The sequence below is a fragment of the Procambarus clarkii genome, chromosome 58 (genome assembly GCF_040958095.1).
Source record: "Procambarus clarkii isolate CNS0578487 chromosome 58, FALCON_Pclarkii_2.0, whole genome shotgun sequence".
In the NCBI taxonomy this organism is placed as follows: Eukaryota; Metazoa; Arthropoda; class Malacostraca; order Decapoda; family Cambaridae; genus Procambarus; species Procambarus clarkii.
Window position 1 is genome coordinate 20,071,062 of NC_091207.1, and position 22,472 is coordinate 20,093,533.

General features: G+C 39.5%; 3 long non-coding RNA genes across 5 annotated transcripts; 1 reads left to right on the forward strand and 2 right to left on the reverse strand.

Moving 5' to 3' along the window:
* Positions 1–3,328: 3,328 nt before the first annotated feature.
* On the forward strand, positions 3,329–17,515 carry LOC138353530 (uncharacterized). 3 transcript variants are annotated; one of them, XR_011223194.1, is made up of 6 exons: positions 3,329–3,343; positions 3,536–3,724; positions 6,652–6,814; positions 8,309–8,471; positions 9,719–9,817; positions 17,417–17,515. It is a non-coding gene; the product is annotated as an uncharacterized lncRNA (long non-coding RNA). The 3 variants fall into 3 exon arrangements; XR_011223193.1 differs by lacking the exon at positions 3,329–3,343 and having other exon boundaries at positions 3,440–3,724; XR_011223195.1 differs by lacking the exons at positions 3,329–3,343; positions 8,309–8,471 and having other exon boundaries at positions 3,482–3,724.
* LOC123768042 (uncharacterized) lies at positions 17,341–20,773 on the reverse strand. The gene is made up of 4 exons (XR_006774030.2): positions 20,278–20,773; positions 18,984–19,204; positions 18,022–18,086; positions 17,341–17,484 (listed from the first exon to the last, which is right to left on the reverse strand). It is a non-coding gene; the product is annotated as an uncharacterized lncRNA (long non-coding RNA).
* On the reverse strand, positions 18,666–18,977 carry LOC138353531 (uncharacterized). Its single transcript, XR_011223196.1, has 2 exons — positions 18,824–18,977; positions 18,666–18,788 (listed from the first exon to the last, which is right to left on the reverse strand). It is a non-coding gene; the product is annotated as an uncharacterized lncRNA (long non-coding RNA).
* Positions 20,774–22,472: the final 1,699 nt, after the last annotated feature.

Sequence of the window (22,472 nt, forward strand, 5' to 3'; positions counted from 1 at the left end):
GTGTCATCAGCTGACTGCTGGGCAAAGGGGCAGGAAGGAGAGGGAATCCATCCTTCCATCCCCTCTTCCCTTACCACAGTTTGCTGAGAAATTTTTGGATAATTTAAAATTTTGGGGTTTCAATCATGATTTTATAATTTTTTTTATGGAATTCTATAGCTCTCATTACATTATATATGATTTGATTTTTTTTTAATTTGAGTTAAAGCTAGCGTAGAAATTGGGCTTCATTAGAAGATCAAATTTGAAAGTTTTTTTGTTGTAATAATATTCTACCACAGATGTGGCCACACATTTACAATGCTAACCAGCATATATACATTTTCTTCTGTCCTCCATGGACAGGGTTAGAGGTCTGTTAAACATATAGTTCAGGGATTTATTGAACAATCAACTACAAAAGGTGATTGTAGTGCTTTTAAAATGCTAAGCTAATCTACATATGTAAATACATAGATACACAGATTTACGTATGCCCTACATAGTGTTCGATGTGTCTTTTACATAGTGTCATTAATGTGCATTTGCAAAGGTGACATGTAATTCTGATCAGCTTGAGGTTATCTTGAGATGATTTCTGGGCTTTTTTTTAGTGTCCCCGCGGCCCGGTCCTCGACCAGGCCTCCACCTCCAGGAAGCAGCCCATGACAGCTGACTAACACCCAGGTACCTATTTTACTGCTAGGTAACAGGGGCATAGGGTGAAAGAAACTGCCCATTGTTTCTCGCCGGCACCTGGGATCGAACCCAGGACCACAGGATCACAAGTCCAGTGTGCTGTCCGCTCGGCTGACCGGCTCCCTTCCACATATACTTTATACACATAGTCCAATATATCACAAAAAGTTCATTCGAAAGGGTAAACTATTATATTCTGTGTGAATGTCATTTATTATTCTAATGAAATGACTAATTCATTAATATTCAAGTGATACTTGCTATTGTTATACTATAAGCAATATTGTAAGATAGAGCAAGATAAATATGTAGGGGAGGGGGGGTGAAGAATAATTACATTAGTACATTAACAAATATAATTTCAAAATAATTTAAAATTATAAGTCAAATTTTATTCATTTTATGGATTCGATTTATAATCCCTACCGGAAATCGAATCATGTTCTAAAAGTTTTTCATCTAGGATCAAGATGTATAATAATTCTATAATGATTTTGATATGATTTAGATACGATTTTGATACGATTTAGATATGATATAGATATGATACTTTTCTTAGATGATAATATAGATATAGTGGGTAAAAATTTCCCACATGGCGGAGACGTAGGATTTTCAACACTCATGTTTAGTTGTAAGGAAGGCACTACGGGCACTGCTCTCTCCTTCCGAAATATAAAAAATTAAAGTGTTTACCAGCGTCTGTCCCTTTTCCAAGCCGGTCCATAGAATTACCCAAATCAGCCCAAATCGGCCCAAAACTACACAAATCGTCCTAGCATTACGTAAGTAATGAAGAAATATGGTATATTTACTTACTATAATGTTGGTGCTACACGTAGAACATGATCAAACCTATTTTTACTCTGAAATAATCTAATTTCATAACGAAATGAGACGTAAATATGTGAGAGGTGACGCCATAGGAAGTCGACGGTCCAAGCGACAATTGTGTGGAGCGACTTATCCAAGATATATGGTCGCCTGGAGAGTGTTTGCTGCCATATCAGCCTCCTGTACACAGTGATCCAGTCCTTTTCGTTCATTGAACACCGAACCCTACACGCCCTCTGATATATTGCTTAATTAACAAATATTCACAAATAAAGATTATATTTGTATATGTTATCAGAAAGGCAGATATAAAATAATTTTTGTGAATCCATCACAGAGATTATACCTTATTAGAGAGGAAAAATATTCATACTTTAAACAAGGCTTCATGGCCGACGCTCTCCTTACCGATATAGGAACTATGACCTTCCGAAGATCAATGTTAATTTAATCTAGATATTGTAATAAACGAAGTTTTCTATGTCATCATAAAGACATAAATATAAGCTGCATGTTAATACTTTGGCATAAATATAACTGAAGTGAAAGTGAAGATATATGCCTTTTTATAGTTACTTGATGGCTCGCTCAGGGAGTGTGAAGGCCTCCACACAAGCCAATCAATTTTATAATTACTTTGCATATATGCAAAGTAACGTCATAGATCTTTATGTCAGAATAAAGACATGTAGACGATAATGTAACTACATTTCAAGGAAAACATATCTTAATATAATTATTAAATGAATGCAAAGTTATGGTTAAATAAATAGCCAATACCACACAATCGCCGGTGTCCGGACACATGAATAGTCGCATTAGGTGAAAGGAAATGTACCCAACCATTTCCATTTACCCAACCAGTTTGTGCACCCTATACTCATCCTCTGTGCGGTAATTTATTGTGCACCCCATACTCATCTTGTTACCAGTAGTTTGTGCAACCCATACTCATCCTGTGACCCGTAATTTATTGTGCATCCCATACTCATCCTGTTACCGGTAGTTTGTGCAGCCCATACCCATCCTGTGACCTGTAATTTATTGTGCAACCCATACTTATCCTGTGACCTGTAGTTTATTGTGCAGCTAATACTCATCCTGTGAGTCATAGGACATTGCGCAACCCTTTCTCATCGTGTGAATCTTTGTTTTCTGATAACGGAGGAATAAGACACCGACAGCATTGGGACCTATTTATTTAATTTTTTAGTAGTAACCAATAATTAAATTTTTCAGACCATGTTAATGAACAGGTAACTTGTATAATTTTACAACAGCATAAATACATGTATAACTTGGCTACAATGACTTAATAACATAATAATTAATAATAATTTCAGGACAAAATTTAAAGTAAAACTAGATTATGTAAAACTAGATTAAAGTAAATTTATGTTTCTATCTTTCTTGAGACGTATAAAAATCTTACGTTTATTAACGATTCTGCGTGAAATAAACATTGTTCTGAGATGAATATTGCGGATTTCCGGCTCTACGACCGATGAAAAATGCAACTTTTATACAACTACAAATATCTTTAGTTTTACTTTAAATTTTGTCCTGAAAGAGTTTTCATATATAGATCTAGTTTCTGCCGTTCTTCTGACATAAAAAGACCTTTGGTTTAATAAGTTATTAAGATGTTTTCAACAATATTACTAGGGCGTTCACCGATTCCAACATGGGCGACCCTTTTGGAAACGCATGGAAACGCAACACTTGGGTTGACCCGATTGACAGACTGGTTATATTCCAACAGGGTCTGAGACATTTGCACTGGCGGGCGGCGTTCTTGCCAACTATAAATAAATAAATAATGTTTATTCAGGTAAGGTACATACATACAAGTGATGTTACATTAATGGATTGATATATAGATAGAGCTAGTACATACAATGCCTAAAGCCACTATTACGCAATGCGTTTCGGGCAAATATATGGCTGTTAAGTTGAAAATTGTAACTGTTAAGAGCATTCTATTGTGGTTTTAATATTGAACAATTATACATATACGAAACAGATAAATCTGGTGTCCGAAATAGTAAAAATATTAGTGTGCGATGTGATCAATGTAAGGGGGATATTGGGTGTGCCTCGTATCCCCTACAACAACAAGAAGTTCGAGAGCGATGAGGCCGCCACCTACTAGCTTCAGGATGTCGTCGAATCTAAATCAACAATATACTACCGCCGCTACTTTCTCGGAAACGTAAGTACCTGCCGCTTTACTTCTCTCACCCTGCCTAGCCTGGCCTGGCCAGACCTGGCCTAGCCAGACCTGATCTGGCCTAGCCTTACCTAGCCTAGTCTGACCTAGCCTAGTCTGACCTGGCCTAGTCTGACCTAGCCTAGTCTGACCTGGCCTAGTCTGACCTGACCTGGCCTAGCCTTACCCAACACTAATCACCACACGTGACAGCCCAAACGAATCGCAAATAAGTACACGTAACAAGTCATATGCCCGGACACTCTTTCACCTTGGGGACTGAGTGGTAACTATTGTATAGAAGAGCCGGCTCCCTGAGAGTGGTAAGAGGGCGTGATAAGAGGCTAACGTGTGGTCTTGAAGGAAGTCGATAAAGCAGACAATTTTCAAAAGGAAGGGCAGCATAACGAGCAGACAGGAATAGACAGACAGTCGGTTATCCCATAATGTGTAATACGCCCCGCACAGCATGGGTGGAGGGGGGGGGGGGGGGGTTGTAGCAGGGCACAGTATGGTGATGGTGCGGGTGAAGTACACACCCACTGAATTCCTGCCATCAATAATTGTTTTCATAACCATTAGAACAATGGCATCCCTCCAGCCACCATCCTTCCACTGACCCCCTCCTCTGGTCCTCCACCTCAGACAATAACCCCCCACACCCCCTCTCCCCTCCAGACATCAGCATGTCAAAATGAGTACCATAATGTGTTTAAACTATTTAAACTAAGTCATTGTGTATCTCAAGGTATCTTAATTCATTTGAAAGTGTACATGTGCATTCGTTCATATACTCGCCTAATTGTGCTTGCTGGGGTTGAGCTCTGGCTCTTTAGTTCCACCTCTCAACCGTCAATCAACAGGTGTACAGGTTTCTGAGCCTATTGGGCTCTATCATATCTACACTTGAGTCTGTGTATGGAGTCAGCCTCCACCACATCACTTACTAATGCATTTCATTAGATATAATCATATATGATTACACATAATCATAATCATTCCATACACATAATCATATATGTGTACGTCAACGTATACATACATGCGTATATATACCTCATATTAAAATACTGATAAACGAATGACCATGAACAAATTAATTTATAATTGTAGCACTATATATAATTTTAATAGACTAATTACGTGTTTATACATTTGAATGGTCCAGACAGGTGGCCAGCCTTGGACATATACACTTCTGGTAGGCACAATGACCTCATGTTAGACCCTTGATAGATTATGTGAGAGAGAGAGAGAGCTGGGGCAGGGAGGTGCGTGCCCCGGGAGATAATCCATGCCCATGCCCCGCCTCGAGGTCAGTTCTCGAGTCACACCAAGAATAACAATCGAGCAAGTTGTCCTGACCAGGATGTGGCATATTAGGGAGGGTTGAGGAATAGGAAGCCTGTCTGATAGGGCTCTTGGCAAGCAGCTCTCCCTCAGTCTACCTATCTATATGGAAGAAATGTATCTAGGCCCTCCTCCCCCCTGCCTATTCTCTCTCCCCCACCTTTCTTCCTTCATTTCCTCCCTCCTTCCCTCCCCCTCACTGGTGAGAGAGTAGGAGTGTGAGAGTGGTTAGAGAACTCGTAGTTCTCACGCTCGTGAAATTGTCTGCGACCCTGGAGGAGTAGAGCAGAGGGGGGGCGAAAGTAGGTGACGATGGAGGAGTAGAGGGGAGCATTATATGCAGTGAACGTAGGTGTCTATGGAAGAGTACATCATAGAGGAGGGTGAAAGGAAGGTGACGATGGAGGAGGAGAAGGGAGGGGGTGTGAAGGTAGGTGGTGATGGAGAAGTAGAGGGGAGGAGGGGGGCAAAGGTAGGTGTCTATGGAAGAGTACATCATAGAGGGGGGTGAAGGTAGGTGGCAATGGAGTAGAGCAAAAGGGGTGGGGGTTGAAAGTAATCCTGAGTTTAATTTTTTAGTTATATATAGTGACACCTCGGCTTACGAATGAATATTTATGAACTTTTCGGGTTACGAGCCTAATTTCTTCGAAAAATTTGAATCGGGTTACAAACTTTGCCTCGGGAAAGGAGTTTGTTGATATACATATGGGCTGACCTAGCGCGTGGTGGCATGGTGATCGCGCCTCAGTTTACCAGTGTCTCCTGCCTAGTAAGTATCGCGCCTGAATTCTTTGTAAAGCATTACATTTGTTTTGGGATTTTTGGCTATTTGAACATAAAATTTGTTATGATATATCTTGCCATGAGTCCCAAGAAAGCCAGTGGTAAGGTTCAAGCCAAGAAAACCCATGTGAGAATGACCATAGAGGAAAAACAAGAGAGCATTCATAAACATCAAAACGGTGCACAGGTTGTTGAACTAGCTAGGCAGTACAACAAATCTGTGTCAACAATATGCACTATACTTGCTAAGAAAAAGGACATTATGAGCGTTAAAGTGGCAAAAGGCATATCAACAATCCCGAAACAAAGAACACAAACACTTGAGGATGTTAAAAAGTTTTTATTAATTTGGATACACAACAAGGAGTTAGCAGGTGATAGCATTTCAGAGGCCATCATTTGTGAGAAACCAAGGCATTTGCATGAAGACCTTTTAAAGAAAACCCCTGGAACGAGGGGGGGGGGAAAGATGAATCAAGTTTGAAAATGTGAAAAGTTTGTGTGACAATAGAGCCTCGTGGAAAACTTTTGCTGTGGTCATTACCTGGTGGAATGCACCCAGGATGGAGTATTAGGGCTATACATCTTTTAAATCATAAAAGTAATAAACATTTCCCATCAACCTTACAAACAATATTAACCTATTTTCATGTATTTCCCCCATGTGCATTTTAACAAAGTTGCTAAATTGCCTTTATCATTCTGTAAAATTTCAATTACAGTACTGTATGTATAATTTTGTTAGTATAAATGGACTGAATATTCTGAAATTGCTATTAATTTTACAATTTCAGATTCAAAGGTGGTCTGGACACCCAATTTGGTCAGACAGGTGAAGAGAGCATTTAGGATAGTTCGAAGAGATGAAGATGGTCGCAATTGTGTTCGAAGAGGCAAACGCCCCCCTTTGCTCCTGACATTATGTTCAACCATTGACCTCTGCACACCTAACACAAGGTAGGTTGAAAACTCCTCTTTATGTCATTGGTACATTAGCCAGAAACTCAGGGCTCATGTAGGAATATCCCTAAAAAAAAAAAAGTGGCCCCAACAATGCATCCTCCAAGTCTGGAGGATGAGCAGGAGCATTGTCGAGAAGCAGGACCTTGAGTGTCAAACTTTTCTCTTGCAGATATTTTTTGATGGCAGGGCAAACCACTCCACATCACAGTTTTTCTGCACGTTATATATTTTTTAAAACTCTTGGATTTTCGGAATGATACACGAGCAAGGGTTTAATTTTCAAATCGCCACACAGCACAAGAGTTAGCCTATTCTGACACAAGTTAGCCCAAGTTAGCTTGTGTCCGGGCAGTGACGTCTCCTCTTGGGTAATGTATGTCCTCTTCGGCAATTTTTTCCAGAATAGCTATGTCTCCTCACAATTAAACACTTGTTGTGGAATGTATCCATCAATACAGCACAGTGTATCTACAAAATTTTAATTTTTTACTTATATATAGTGTCACCTCGGCTTACGAATGAATATTTATAAACTTTTCGGGTTACGAGCCTAATTTCTTCGAAAAATTTGAATCGGGTTACAAACTTTGCCTCGGAAAATGAGTTTGTTGATATGCGTATGGGCTGACCTAGCGCGTGGTGGTATGGTGATCGCACCTCAGTTTACCAGTGTCTCCTGCCTAGTAACTATCGCGCCTGAATTCTTTATAAAGCATTACATTTGTTTTGGGATTTTTGGCTATTTGAACATAAAATTTGTTATTATATATCTTGCCATGAGTCCCAAGAAAGCCAGTGGTAAGGTTCAAGCCAAGAAAACACATGTGAGAATGACCATAGAGGAAAAACAAGAGAGCATTCATAAACGTCAAAACGGTGCACAGGTTGTTGAACTAGCTAGGCAGTACAACAAATCTGTGTCAACAATATGCACTATACTTGCTAAGAAAAAGGACATTATGAGCGTTAAAGTGGCAAAAGGCATATCAACAATCCCGAAACAGAGAACACAAACACTTGAGGATGTTGAAAAGTTTTTATATATTTGGATACACAACAAAGAGTTAGCAGGTGATAGCATTTCAGAGGCCATCATTTGTGAGAAACCAAGGCATTTGCATGAAGACCTTTTAAAGAAAACCCCTGGAACGAGGGGGAAAAAGATGAATCAAGTTTGAAAATGTGAAAAGTTTGTGTGACAATAGAGCCTCGTAGAAAACTTTTGCTGTGGTCATTACCTGGTGGAATGCACCCAGGATGGAGTATCAGGGCTATACATCTTTTAAATCATAAAAGTAATAAGCATTTCCCATCAACCTTACAAACAATATTAACCTATTTTCATGTATTTCCCCCATGTGCATTTTAGCAAAGTTACTAAATTGCCTTTATCATTCTGTAAAATTTCAATTACAGTATACTGTATATAATTTTGTTAGTATAAATGGACTGAATATTCTGAAATCACTATTAATTTTACAATTTCAGATTCAAAGGTGGTCTGGACACCCAATTTGGTCAGACAGGTGAAGAGAGCATTTAGGATAGTTCGAAGAGATGAAGATGGTCACAATTGTGTTTGAAGAGGCAAACGCCCCCCATTTGCTCCTGACATTATGTTCAGCCTATTGACCCCTGCACACGTAACAAGGTAGGTTGAAAACTCCTCCTTCATGTCATTGGTTCATTAGCCAGAAACTTAGGGCCCATGCAGGAATATCCCTAAAAAAAAAAAAGTGGCCCCAACAATGCACCCTTTCAAGTCTGGAGGATGAGCAGGAGCATTGTCGAGAAGCAGGCCCTTTAGTGTCAAACTTTTCTCTTGCAGATATTTTTTGATGGCAGGGCAAACCACTCTACATCACAGTTTTTCTGCACGTTATATATTTTTTAAAACTCTTGGATTTTCGGAATGATACACGAGCAAGGGTTTAATTTTCAAATCGCCACACAGCACAAGAGTTAGCCTATCCTGACACAAGTTAGCCCAAGTTAGCTTGTGTCCGGGCAGTGACGTCTCCTCTTGGGTAATGTATGTCCTCTTCGGCAATTTTTTCCAGAATAGCCATGTCTCCTCACAATTAAACACTTGTTGTGGAATATATCCATCAATACAGTATCTACAAAATCTTTAAAATCATGAACAAATCTTTCAGCCCCTACTTTGTCTGAGCTGGCACCCTCACCATGCCTCACAACACTATGAATACCACGTCTTTTTTCAAAATTTCTCAAACCATCCCCTACTCACCTTGAACTCTTTCGTATCTGCAAAACTCGATCTAGGGGTTTTCTTTATAAGATCTTGCATGAAGATTTCATTGTTGACCAAACCACACACTGGAAATTGAATAGACGACGACATTTCGATCCGTCCTGGACCATTATAAAGTCGATTGTGATGAGATGAGGGAAGCAAGAGCATTACGTAGGCAAGAGAGAGAGGTGAGGAGATGGCAAGTATGTACGTATGTACATGAATAAAACATGTACATACTTATACATAACGTGTGTAAATAGTGTAATAAACACAATAACAGTATTTTGGGAGGAGGAATGTTGGCGAGTAATGTGTTGGAGGAGGGAGGGAGGACTGGCAGGGTGTGGCAGCTCACTCATGTTTTTTGGGCTCACCATACCAACATAGTGGATCGTTATGGTGAATACATACGTAGATGGGTATATACAATGTGTGTATATAGTGTAATAACAGCAAAAGCACTGTTTGATTGTAGAATATGTCGCATATATGAGGCCCATAATTTTGAGCATAGCGATGTTCTATACTTTGAATTATATAAATTCCACAAATTACACACTTTTAAATAATATTACAGCAAAAAAAAGGAAGAAATGAATGAGAAACTTCAAAATAATTGCGCAACATTTTATTCGCAGCAACTGCCGTCGCACGGGGTGGCGGGGCCGACAGACCCCCATCGCTCCAACGCTCAGCGCCCATAATTTGCTCAACTTCCCAGCTCCATCGCAGCTAAAGTAAGTCACATACAATATTTTTTGTTTAGTTTCCCCGTGATCAGACTCTGCATTTTAACAATATAAGAAGAGAAAAAAATTTTTGGAAAGAATTTATTTCTTGTGCACCATGGTGTTATTTGAAGACAGAGCAGTTCAGTGGTTAACTACTAAATTTTTTTTTCTCCCACACACGCACCACCTAGGAAGCAGCCTGTAACAGCTAACTTCCAGATACCTATTTACTGTTAGGTAACAGGGGTCATCCCCTTTTGTACAAAGAATCTGCTAAAGCTTTTAGGGCTAATCTTTGACACTCGTTTGTCTTTGTCGCCCCATATTTTTTACGTCCGAGTTGAATGCTCTAAGGCCCTTAACTAACTTTAGGTCATGTCCCATACTTCTTGGGGAGCTAATCGACACTGCTCCTCTCTTTACATTCCTCTCTCGTTCTGTCTAAACTCGATTATGGCCCTGTTTACTCGTCTGCTTCTCCTTCTACCCTTCACCATCTGGACACACTGCATCATACTGGGTTACGGCTCAGCTCTGGTACCTTTCCTTCGACACCTACCCTAAGCCTGTATGTTGAAACTGGCGTCCTGTTTCTACAGGATCGCCATGATCGCTACTGTCTTCTCCACCTTGCACGGTCCTTACAGCACCCTCACTCTTGCTTATGTCATGCCTTGACCTTTACCCATCCTGTGATTCCTGTTCCCCTTCACCACCTATCTCTTTCTGTACGGTTGTCTCTCTTACAAAATGCTCTTTCAGTTTGTGTTACCAATATTTCCCCTCGTGTCATTCCGTCTTTGCCCCTATGGAGGGATCCCCGTTCCTAAATTCTGTAAGCCTTGACCCACATGACTAAAACTTTTACCCCTCCTACAGTTCTAAATCACCTTTTCCTTGAACACTTTTCTTCACACTTCCACTCTATTTCCGTCTTCACCAATGGGTCTTAAGTCTGCAGACGGTGTAGGCTACTCTGTTGTTTTTCCTGACTGCACCTTTCTGTCTCCTGCCTCCGGAGACTAGCATCTTCATGGCAGAACTTTATGCTATTCTCTATGCTCTTCATCAACTCTTTTCTCGCTGTCAATCCTCCTCTGTGTTTGTAGTTGACACTTGCAGTGCCCTCATGGCTCTAGAATCCTTTAATCCAGTCCATCCTTTGGTAGTTGAAATTCAACATTGGCTGTTTCTTATCTCCAGTAGATTTAAGACAGTGGAATTTCGCTGGATTCCCACCCATATTGGTGTGTTCTTAAATGAGCGTGCGGACACTGCCGCTAAGGAAGCTGTCCCATCCTGTACCTGTCCCATCTCCCGTAAAGGTATTCCTTATTATGACTTTTACCCAGTTATTCATTTCCCCATTCTTGCCCGTTGTCAGGGTTGTTGGTCTTCTGTTACTGGTAACAAACTGCGTGCTCTTAAGAGTAGTGTGTCCCCGTGGCCTTCCTCCTACCACCGTAACCGGTGGTGGGAAACGGCTCTGGCGAGGTTGTATATTGGTCATACACGTTTAACTCACGGGCACTTAATGGAGTGCTGCCCTGCTTCTTATTGTCCAAACCGTTGTCTCTACATGTCCTGACTTCCAGGACTTACGTGTCTTGCTTCCCGACCATCCCTTACTGTCAATTGTCCCTCGATAAAATTCTTGGTAAATTCAATACCTTTGATATTGTTCGCCGTATGCGTTTTTGTTCTTGTATTGGCGACGTTAGTGATATTTAGCGCACTATGATTATCCCACACATTTGATGGTTTGATAATTACTGTACTGTACAGTACTTTGGTTTGGAATGTATCAAATAAAATTGTTTCATGTATTCAAATGTGTGAGAAAATCCACTGGGGCTGTGAGATGAAGCGAACCTGTAACAAAGGCATTGCCAGTTGCATACTCTACCACCACTGATGGTAAAAGTCTTACAATTGGATATCTTGTGTGACGGGTTATGGTATCACAGCTATACTGAACCAAAATGGTATGGCTCTCCCTCACATAAATGAAAGAAATGCTGCTATTGGCCTTGCAGTGTGTAAGTTGCAGGTGGAAACAAATGAAAATTATCAAATAAATAATTAAACAATTTACTGAAATAGTAATGAACACAAATAACACATGACAATACTTGACTATCATGTAATGCAAAGGTGAACAAGTTAGTATGACCTTAAATGCAAAAAATAAACTATAAGCAATGAATAAAAGTATGAAGATATACTGGTGTTCTGAAGACAGCTACCATACCACCATGGCATCAGTCACACGACGTTGGCTGGAAGCGGACGACGGGTTAGAGACACGAAGGTGATCCTAGAGCACTAAGGGAGAGATTGCCTCTCCAGGGAGGCAGCGCTCTTTATATAGTCCGGCGGTGATGACTCATCCAGTGTCAACACGAGGTGGACATCTGGTCAACTAGCAAACTGCTCGTTGTGGCTGGCGGTGCCTTTGTATTGAGCTGTACCACTGTCAGTTAAAGGCGGCTAACTGCTTGTTTGTGGGGACAAACTGCCAGTTAACAGTGGCGCCCGGCTTGCCTCTGAGTCGTACCAGGCCGTGCCAGGCCCTGGGGGGTATGGAGAGGTGGCAGGACTGATGACTCTTCTGGGCTGGTGTAGATGTATACTTCCAGTGCAGAGGCATTGAAGGTGAAGGGAAAAGGCAGTTCCACTGCTATGCAGGGGATTCACGTGACACTTGTGAAGCCACAGAAAGTCTGGAGGCCCTACTGAAGCCAGTCCAAGTATTAAATAAAACCCCTGAAGTACGCCGGTGAAGGGTAAAGTGAAGGGTGAAGCAAGACCGTATGCCCCAACTTCAGGCACACACAGAAAATCACGTTTTGGTCCCGCCTCTCAACTGTGTATTTGAAGTTGGGGCGTATGGTGTTGAACTGCTTCAGCCTTCACCTGAGTGCTTGTAGGGCTTACGTAAGACGTTGACTCAAGGAGTGGCCTCAAAACTTGCTGTGATTTATGGGGAAATCCGGTTGTAAGACTTTTACAAAGTCAGTAATATACTGTGGTAGAGTATGCAGCTGCCAGTGCCTTGGGCAAGGGTTTACGTCGCCTCACATCTCCAGTGGATTTTCTGCTTGGTGTATATCAGGTTGTGATTTTGTGTGTGTACCGTATTGTTATGATCGCCGTTTGATAAGTCCTTTCTGGCCTCAAGAGTCATTGTTACCCACCTAGAAAGATTGCAGATGGCCAAAGCAGTTATTTAAGTTAAGAAGGGACAAGTCTTAAACAGAATTTTGCATAATATTTGATTGTAAAGGGGTAAATTGAGGTAGATTGAAAAACAAAATGGTGAACCGGGCAGGCGGTACTCACAATTAGGCGAGTACACTCGGGAACTTTTAAAGTGCAACCAAACATGCTTTAGGCTCTCACAACAAGAGGTGAGTGGTGGTGGCTCAGGTGCTCGGCCAATCAGAGCACCTAAGGAGGGAGGGCAGGAGTGAGAAGGGGGTGGTATGTGGAAGTTTGGTGACAGTTGTGTGTAGTTTGTTCATCTTCATTGTAAGTTTCATGGCTTGGTGTGCATTTCCCTAGTAAATTTAATTAGGGAAAAATTCAGGTGTTTGATTTTTTAAATCAACTTTTTAAATGTTGAGTTGTTAAAGCCTCAAAGTGCATGGAGTTGGTTTGGAAGTATGGCATCCTCATGCTGTTGCGTGCTCGCGTGAGGTAGCAAAGGTGATGTAAAGTTGTGGGGTGTACATGCTTGGGACGTCCTCTCTCGGGATGGCTGGTGTTAGACCTGTGTGTTTGTCGGTTGTTGAAAAGCCGTCATCCTTTGCTGTTGTGGTATTGATTTTACATTGTTCATCTTGTAATTAATACTGTAGTGCGATATCTAGGGCTACCATTTGTAGGTTTAAAATGTCTAATACAAACAGTTGTCCAATGAGTTTTAATAGGAAATATCATCCACCAAGCACCATTGTACAATTATATTAATTGATAGTATATGGATTGTGCAGAACTGCTTAGAATGATCTTTAACACTTGGCTATATTGGTCATGTCAAATACCTGCACGGTGAATGCTCAAAGACCCTTTCTTTATTCAGTGTTGTCACATACCTCATGGGGGTATGGATAGGCAAACACTCGTTCAGTTAAACTTGCCTTGTAGTACTTTCAGAGCTCAGTAATTTGGAATCTGGTTAGTACTTTCCAAATAAATTGACCTTTAAAGTGAATTCCTATTTAGGTTTAAAACATTATACCGAATGAGAAACTCGGATTATATAGCCGAACACCAGAAATGTTGTTATTCAATTTGGTTGCCTAAAGCACATTCAAGGACTACACATTACATGGCATTCCAGGATTCCTCTATACCTTGCCTTATGCTGTAAACATTGCCACAACCCTGTGTTTTATTGATTTAAATGGCCACAGGGAGGCATACAACACTGCAGATTATGATGTCATTAGTTATCCACTGTGCTGACAAGTGGGCTGACTGATGTTCGTTGACACCTGTATCGTGCTTCAATTTAATCGCCAGGAGATCACCCTCTTGCTAGACTCGTCTGTAGGAAGTAGAGTATAGTATCTCAAATTACCTTGGATCATAAATAGCATAAGACTTGGGGGTAGGAGAGGGTTGCAGTGTTTGTCATAGCTCTCAGTTGTTCCTGGTATTAGGCAATTTAGTTCTGGAATCATTTTTGTTGGCCAATGTTAAACTTTTTCGAAAGTAGATGTTTTTCTGAAAGGGAAGGGGGGGGGGGAACCTCTATGCTTGGATACAGTTATCTAAGTGAATACTTAGACTTATACAGTAGAATAACTACCTTCTTTTCCTTAGTCAAAAAGGTTGCTTGTTTATTTCTAGGGACCTGTATTTTCTTTTATTTTTAACTGCAGCAACTTTCAGTGAATGATAGATTCTTACTGAAAGGACCTTTACTTCATTGTTGTTGCTTTATGGTCATCTCATTGTGTACAGGGATTCCGCGAAGCTTCTGGGGTTAGTCTTTGACACTCGTTTGTCTTGGTCAGCCCATATTTCTTGCCTCCGAGTTGAATGCTCTAAGGCCCTTAACCTCCTTAAGGTTTTGTCCCATACTTCTTGGGGAGCGGATAGGCGCACGCTCCTCTATTTGCACTCCTCTCTCGTCCTGTCTAAACTCGATTATGGTTGCCCTGCATACTCTTCTGCTTCTCCTTCTACTCTTCACCGTCTTGATGCTTTGCACCATACTGGGTTGCATCTCGGCTCTGGTGCCTTTCGTTCGACTCCCGCCCTTAGTTTGTATGTTGACACTGGCTTTCTCTCTCTTCAGGACTGCCGTGATCGCTACTGTCTTCGCTATCTTGCGCGGTCCTTCCAACATCCTTCCTCTCTCCTCTGTCGTGCATTGACTTTTCCTCCTCCTGTGGTTCCTGTTCCTCTTCATTGTCTCCCACTTTCTGTCCAGTTATCTCGCTTACAGGATTCTCTTTCTGTTCATATTTCTAATGTTTCTCCTCGTATTGTTCCTTCATTACCTCCGTGGAGAGTCCCCCTTCCCAAGTTTTGTACGTCCTTGACTTGTATTACTAAAGCCTTTACCCCTCCTACAATTCTGAAAAGCCTCTTCCTTGAGCACTTTTCTTCGCATTCCCACTCTATTTCCATCTTCCCTGATGGGTCTAAGTCTGCGGATGGTGTGGGCTACTCTGTTGTTTTTCCTGACCGTACTTACATGTGTCGCCTCCCTTCGGAGGCTAGCGTCTTTACGGCACAACTTTATGCTATTCTCTATGCTCTTTGTCTCTTGCTTTCTCATTCTCATTCCTCCTTTGTGGTTGTAGTTGATTCTCGTAGTGCCCTCATGGCTCTAGGGTCCTTTAATCCTGTCCATCCGGTGGTCATTGAGATTCAACATTGGCTGTTTCTTATTTCTAGTAAATTTAAATCAGTAGAGTTTTGCTGGGTTCCCAGCCATATTGGTGTTTCAATGAGCGTGCGGATGCTGCCGCTAAGGAAGCTATCCGTTCTTGTCCCATCTCCCGTAAAGGTATTCCTTATTCCGACTTTTATCCTGTTATTCATTCTTCCCCGTTGGCAGGGTTGTTGGTCCTCTGTGGTTGGTAACAAGCTGCGTACTCTCAAACTTAGTGTGTCCCAGTGGCCTTCCTCCTACCACCGTAACCGGCGGTGGGACACTGCTTTGGCACGGCTGTGGGTTGGTCATACCCGCTTAACCCACGGTCACTTAATGGAGCGCCGCCCTGCTCCTTATTGTCCGAATTGCGTTGTCCCTCTTACAGTTGTGCATATCCTTGTTGAATGTCCTGACTTCCAGGACGAGCGTGTGTCTTGCTTTCCGACCGTCCCTCGATAGAATTCTAGGTGAATCGGATACTCTTGATATCGTTCGCCTTATGCGTTTTTGTTCTCGTATTGGCATTCTTGGTGATATTTAGCGCCCTCTGATTATTTCGCACTTTGATGGTGCTACATGGCCTTCCCGGTTTGGTGCCTTCTTTTGGTAATTACCTTACCTTCATTGTTGTTTCATTTTAATGTGGTATGGATTGTTCTGGCTCACGTGCAAGGTCTTGGATTTTTTTCTGTTTTATATTAAGAAATTGCCAGTCTTGTTACTATTTGTAGAGTTAGAGATCTGCATTAAGGCCTCAATATTATTATTGTTTTTATAACATGTTATCAGCAATTTTTGTGGTTGGTAATATTTAGATTAATGTCAGTGATGTATATGACAAGGGTTAAGACCCCTTGTGGTGTGACAGCATTTTTTCCAGTCATTTCTTTAACAAATGAAAGGGTCCTCATAACCATTCTTTTGTCCTTTCTACCTGTTTGTTGCTTCTTGGTCTTTCATTTGGTACTTTGGCTATTAAAACAATGGCCTTTGGTAATGTTGCAATTACCATTTCTAAAAAAAATGAGGAGGTTCATTAGGCAGGGTTTGTTTTTAGCAAACAAAGTTTTACAAAAAAATTCCATTCCTTCAGGACCTTGCAGATGTTAGGTCAAACTAATTGACAGTAATCTGTTTTGCCCTTTCAAACAATGATGGTTTTAATCTAGGTAAAATATTTCAGAATATCTGAAGTTTGGCAGACAAATCATTTAAGATCTTTGATTAAATATTTTACCAAAGACTTTGTGAAAACCATGATGTATAGATGCTTCAGTGTCACTTTTCTAATGTTTTGTAAATTTAAATGATCTTTAGTTAATTTAATCATAATTTGTACAAAGCTTAGGTGTTGCATAGCTTTAAATTTACTTTCAAATATGGAAACTAAAATATTGACTAAAGTTTCTTCCACTTTAATATGTCAGACTAATTTGCAATATTTGTTAGTTTATGTAAATTGAATAGGTGCATGCAAAATGCGTTGAAAAGATGTTAAAGTGGACTACCTATGTAACAAGGTGTAAATTTTACCAAGTATTTATTTTCAAAGTAAACAAATTTCAGATGTTTAAACATTGCATCAATAGTAGTAAACAATTTCAAGCATAATTTCAGGATAAGGTATATAAAGTAGTTTCATTAAAATTGTTTTATTTAATAAGTTTTACATATAGTATTTATAATACATCTAATATTTATTACTGTTTCAGGTTGTGGGACAGATGCTCTTAGATGAACAGAAGATCCAAAAGGCCAAGACAACTCCAGAGACAATCACCTGTAAAAGAAAAATAAACATTAAACAGGGACACTACTTTTATTATCACCAATGCCTAATAATAAGCCCAAAAAATCCTAACAGCCTATCTTTTAAGATAGGCTCTATCCCTTCCTCTGAAGTTAGTGCAGACCTTGTTCCCTGAATGGGTGCATTACATCCACCACTTTAGTGCCATCAACACATTGTACATATGCTTTACTGAAATCACTGTACAATGCATGCCAGGCACTAAAGTTTTAGATGCAAACAAGCCCTGTGAGAATTAACAATGTAACCATTGTTAAGGGTCCCTAAACCTATGCAAATCTAGTCCATCTATTAGATGGGTAGTAGAGCAAAGCTCTGAAAAAGCCAAGCCAGGGAAATCTGCAGGACTGCCTGGTCCCCTTTTATGAAATGGGGTAGGATCAGTACAAACTGCATCATCCCCTGTGGGTTGTAACAGTAGGACATGATTACACACCTATAAATGGACTAGATAAGAGAATTAAGATTAGGTCATTGATATAGCTAAAACATCAAATTCAAACTTACCCACTTTTGTAGAGTAGAGTAAAGGAGACTCACTCCAAGCCAGTCCATGCATCAATCACTTTCACCTGAAAAATATTTCAACAAATTAATTTCAGATTTAAAGCCAATCTTGCTTTACTTTTCAAATTAGCATTCAGTAGTTTACAAATTCAGATGTAAAAAAATTCTTTAAGGAATTTACCTTTCCTACATATTCTAGTAGCAGTAGTAAAGATCTAATTTAGCAATATAAATATATGGCATCAATTTGCCAAGTTTCAGTAAATGTCATTTGAGAAACTATCCACAACTGCACTTCAATGGCAATTTACATTTATCTTTAGCCAATGCTATATTGTTTAAGTTATTACTATTTTTTTACTTTTATGCAAAGCTATTCAGATTAACCTTTACTGCAATTAACTCTTCCAACTGACAGAGGAACTTCTGGACTTTCCAAACCACATTCTGGAAAACTATATAAAATTAAAACCAAGCTAAAGTAAACATTGAATATTTTTTTTTACTGTCAAGGGAAAAAATACCATCACTTAGAACAAAACTTTTCCTGCCATTAACTTTATTTGACTCTTGATTACCCTTAACAGTTATACATTTATAGATTAAAGCTTATTTAACAAACATTTAATGTTAACTAAACAAGATTTATATTTCATTAAAATTTTATTAATAAAACACCCTCAACTATGCTGTTTAAGATCTAATGCCCCACATTACAATTTTCACAATTTCAACATACCATTCTATTCAATACATTCCTGAAAGGACTAACCTTGCAGATATGGTACCCACTAGCCTAAGCCTAGACTTCCATACCCTAGCAAGTGCCAATAGGCACTGCCACTGGCTTATGGCAAAAGATTCTGTAGCAATAGAACTATAAGCCACACTTTCTCCCCCCCTTCCTCCCAACTGTTCAGTGTCAAAAGGGAAGGGGGGTGTCCATTTACTGTACCACTTACATTTTAGTGTGGGCTTCATCTACTATTCTGATGTTAGCTGGAACATTTGTGCCAGCTGCTGGTTTGAAAGGAAGGCATACCATGTGCCAATTCAGGAAGCTTTCCACGTTCCTCACTGCGTGTCAGCTCAGGACCTCACTACCATGTTGGGAGGCAGTTGAAGACTAACCAATCAACATCCCAGGCTGGAGAGCAGTGCCAGCTCTGGGAGAATTTACCACCTGCAAAAAATTTAATACTCTTAATAATCTACACCATCTATCTCATCTTTACCTAGCCCCCATACCTTACATTTGTCAGCATTAAACTGCATCTGGTAGTCTTAACCATTTCAAAACTATATAGGGCATCGGTATTTTTTATTTGCCAATTCTGCAACTATTGCAGTCTAAACCATAATCTTGCTAATAACCGAGGTCCAAGGAGAGCTTTTAGGCACTACTTACAACACTTCTCCCAACTTAACACCATTTATACTAATTTCCTTTGGTATAGCCATGACCTAATCAACTTCAGTCAGCATTCCCAATGATCCGAGCCCCTATCAATTTTGCGCCACTATCAAAATCTCTGCTGAAGTCAAGGTACACAAAATCACAAACCTTATCACTATTTCCCCAACTATGCAACCTAGTCCATGAACATTTAGTAATAAAACTATGCGATTCATGTATCTAGTCATGTTTCTCAAAAAGAGTAGAGAAATGGCACTTGCAATGTTAGATTCTAGTAACTTTCCTCACAATAGACTAAGCTAATTGGTCACTAACTTAAGCGTTAAAGTTAACTCAAACTTTTCCTTTAAAACTTGCTATATTAGGAACTTTCCACGACCGGCCTTTACCCGACATAATTAAATAGGGTAAAAACGGTATATTAAATGCAGTAAAACTACGGTAAATTCAATATGATAAACTTGCATTCTTTAAGCATGGGCTGCATAGTAAGTGAACTAAACTAAATGTTAAGCACCCTGGCAAACCACTTCGTTCTATTCAATTTCTTTATTTAATCACTTTGTCCGGCTAGAATTTTTAGATTAGATTAAAGGAACACCCTCCCTGGTAACGGCTGAACTAGTTAACCAAATACAAATATTTAGGTAAAATACTTTCATAAAACCCGTCTACTTCCCCCACCAGTAGACTTGTTCAGCTAAAGGCATAATGTTATGTTCCACTTTAGTAAATAAAAACTTAAAAAAACACTACCCCATCTGTGTAGTTACCGGTTACCTGACATTCTACGCTTAAAATAACCCATCTATTCCCCATAATTGTTCGATATAACTTACCTCTCACCCGCTAGTCGAGTACACAGCAGTATATATCCTCCTCCATCACTCACCGCGTGGATACTATTTCACTCTGGCCGCAAATTGCCTCAAATCACCTACGTTGTCCATAAACATATATAGAAGAGCAACTGACCGTAATACCCGTATAGCGATCATCACATAACGTGGGAACATTAGTAGTACTGCTGTCAAAACATAGATGGCGCCAGGACAAACGGTAATTCCTATGGACTCGGATACAAGACACTCCGTACATTGACAACATCGCACACTAATATTTTTACCACTTCGGACACCAGCTTTAGACGTTTCGCATATGTGTACGTGTTCCATATTAAAACGACAATATAATGCTATTAACAATTAAAATCTTCTATTTAACAGGCATATAGTTATTAAATGAAGTTTAGTGATGTAATAGACATAATCCGGAGTTGGTAAGGACGCCGCCCGCCAGCGTAAACACAACACACCCGAATGCCCACAAACACGATACAACGCACAAAACACAACACTTCTGTCAGTTTTTTGATAAACTCCTTTTATATTTATTATGTGATAGTTATACTTGCATAAAATGATAACTATAATAGGTAAGCGCCTAATATTTAATATTAATCAATAAAAAAGAAGTCAGAAGCCACACGCCTGTCAGTACATGTCTTTTGTGTAAAAGTATTTTGGGCGCTCATGTACTTGTGCGCTAGCTGGCGTTCACAACTGTTCTCGCCTACAAGCATTAGAATTAAACAAACGAATTTATTTTTTCATTTATATACAAGAAGAGAAGGCTACTCTTGAGTCTGTAGTATTCATCTGATCACTGGTCTCCCATTTGGTCCTCATTGATTTATAAAATAAAAAATAAATAAATAAAATGTTTATTTAGGTAAGGTACATACATACAATAAATTTTTACAAAGATTGGTTGACTTATAGGTAGAGCTAGTACATACAATGCCTAAAGCCACTATTACGCAAAGCGTTTCGGGCATGATAAACTTAAATGACAAGCTTAATACTAATTGAGGATAATGAGTAGAATGAAAACAAGAAATGAAAACATAGATGAAAAAGCAGCACAAATACAGTTATGTCGACAAACAGCGCTCTTAAAAAAAAAAAAAAAAAACAGACATTGGTTAACAATAGAAGGGTAAGGTAGGTTACAGGGAATTTATTAGGTATAGCTTCGTTTTTAACTTAAACTGGTTGAGAGAGGTACAGTCTTTAACATGGTTGGGAAGGTCATTCCACATTCTGGGCCCCTTGATTTGTAGAGCATTTCTAGTTTGATTATGTCGTACTCTAGGAATATCAAAACTGTCTTACTTAAAACTTATCTTAACTTATCTTACTTAAAAACTTAATATCAACACTTATCTTACTATTATTGAATGTCAATAACCGTATTATGCAATTTCAATTTCTTCTATTTCTTTCTTTATTATGCACCCCATACCCATCCCGTGGGCGGTGGTGTAAAGGATTACAGAGGCACATAATCGGTTCAGGAACTGAACCCTCTAGTTTGGTTAGCTAAGCAAGTAACAGTGTTTGACGCTAGTTACAAAATTATTAATGTTGTATACACATGTACACACACTCATACATACATGTACACACACACACACACACACATATATATATATATATATATATATATATATATATATATATATATATATATATATATATATATATATATATATATATATATATATATATATATATAGATAGATATATATATATATATATGAATTTTTATTCTGAATTTTTAAAAGACAAAGGCAGTGGACTTATATACTGTGACTCGCAGAGTGCAATCCTGGCATTGAACGCACATAGTAGTGACACCCAGAAAATAGTCAGTGATATTCGAATGAATGTTTTAGCTGCTAAAGAAAACAGATTTGAAATTAAATTCCAATGGATACCATCACATGTTGGCATCTCAAGGCATAACACTGTTGATATGCTTGCAAAGACAGCCTGTAGAAAACCAGTGGTAGAAATTGATATGGGTGTTTCATTAGCAATGACAAAGAGAATACTTAAACAAATATCAAATGAAGATCTCACCGACCTAACAAATTCACAAAGACCTGAAAGTTGTAGCATTAAATATTATGATAGATATCGTGAGGAGACATTCACATATGGGACTAATAGAACAGTCTCCGTGGTGTAGT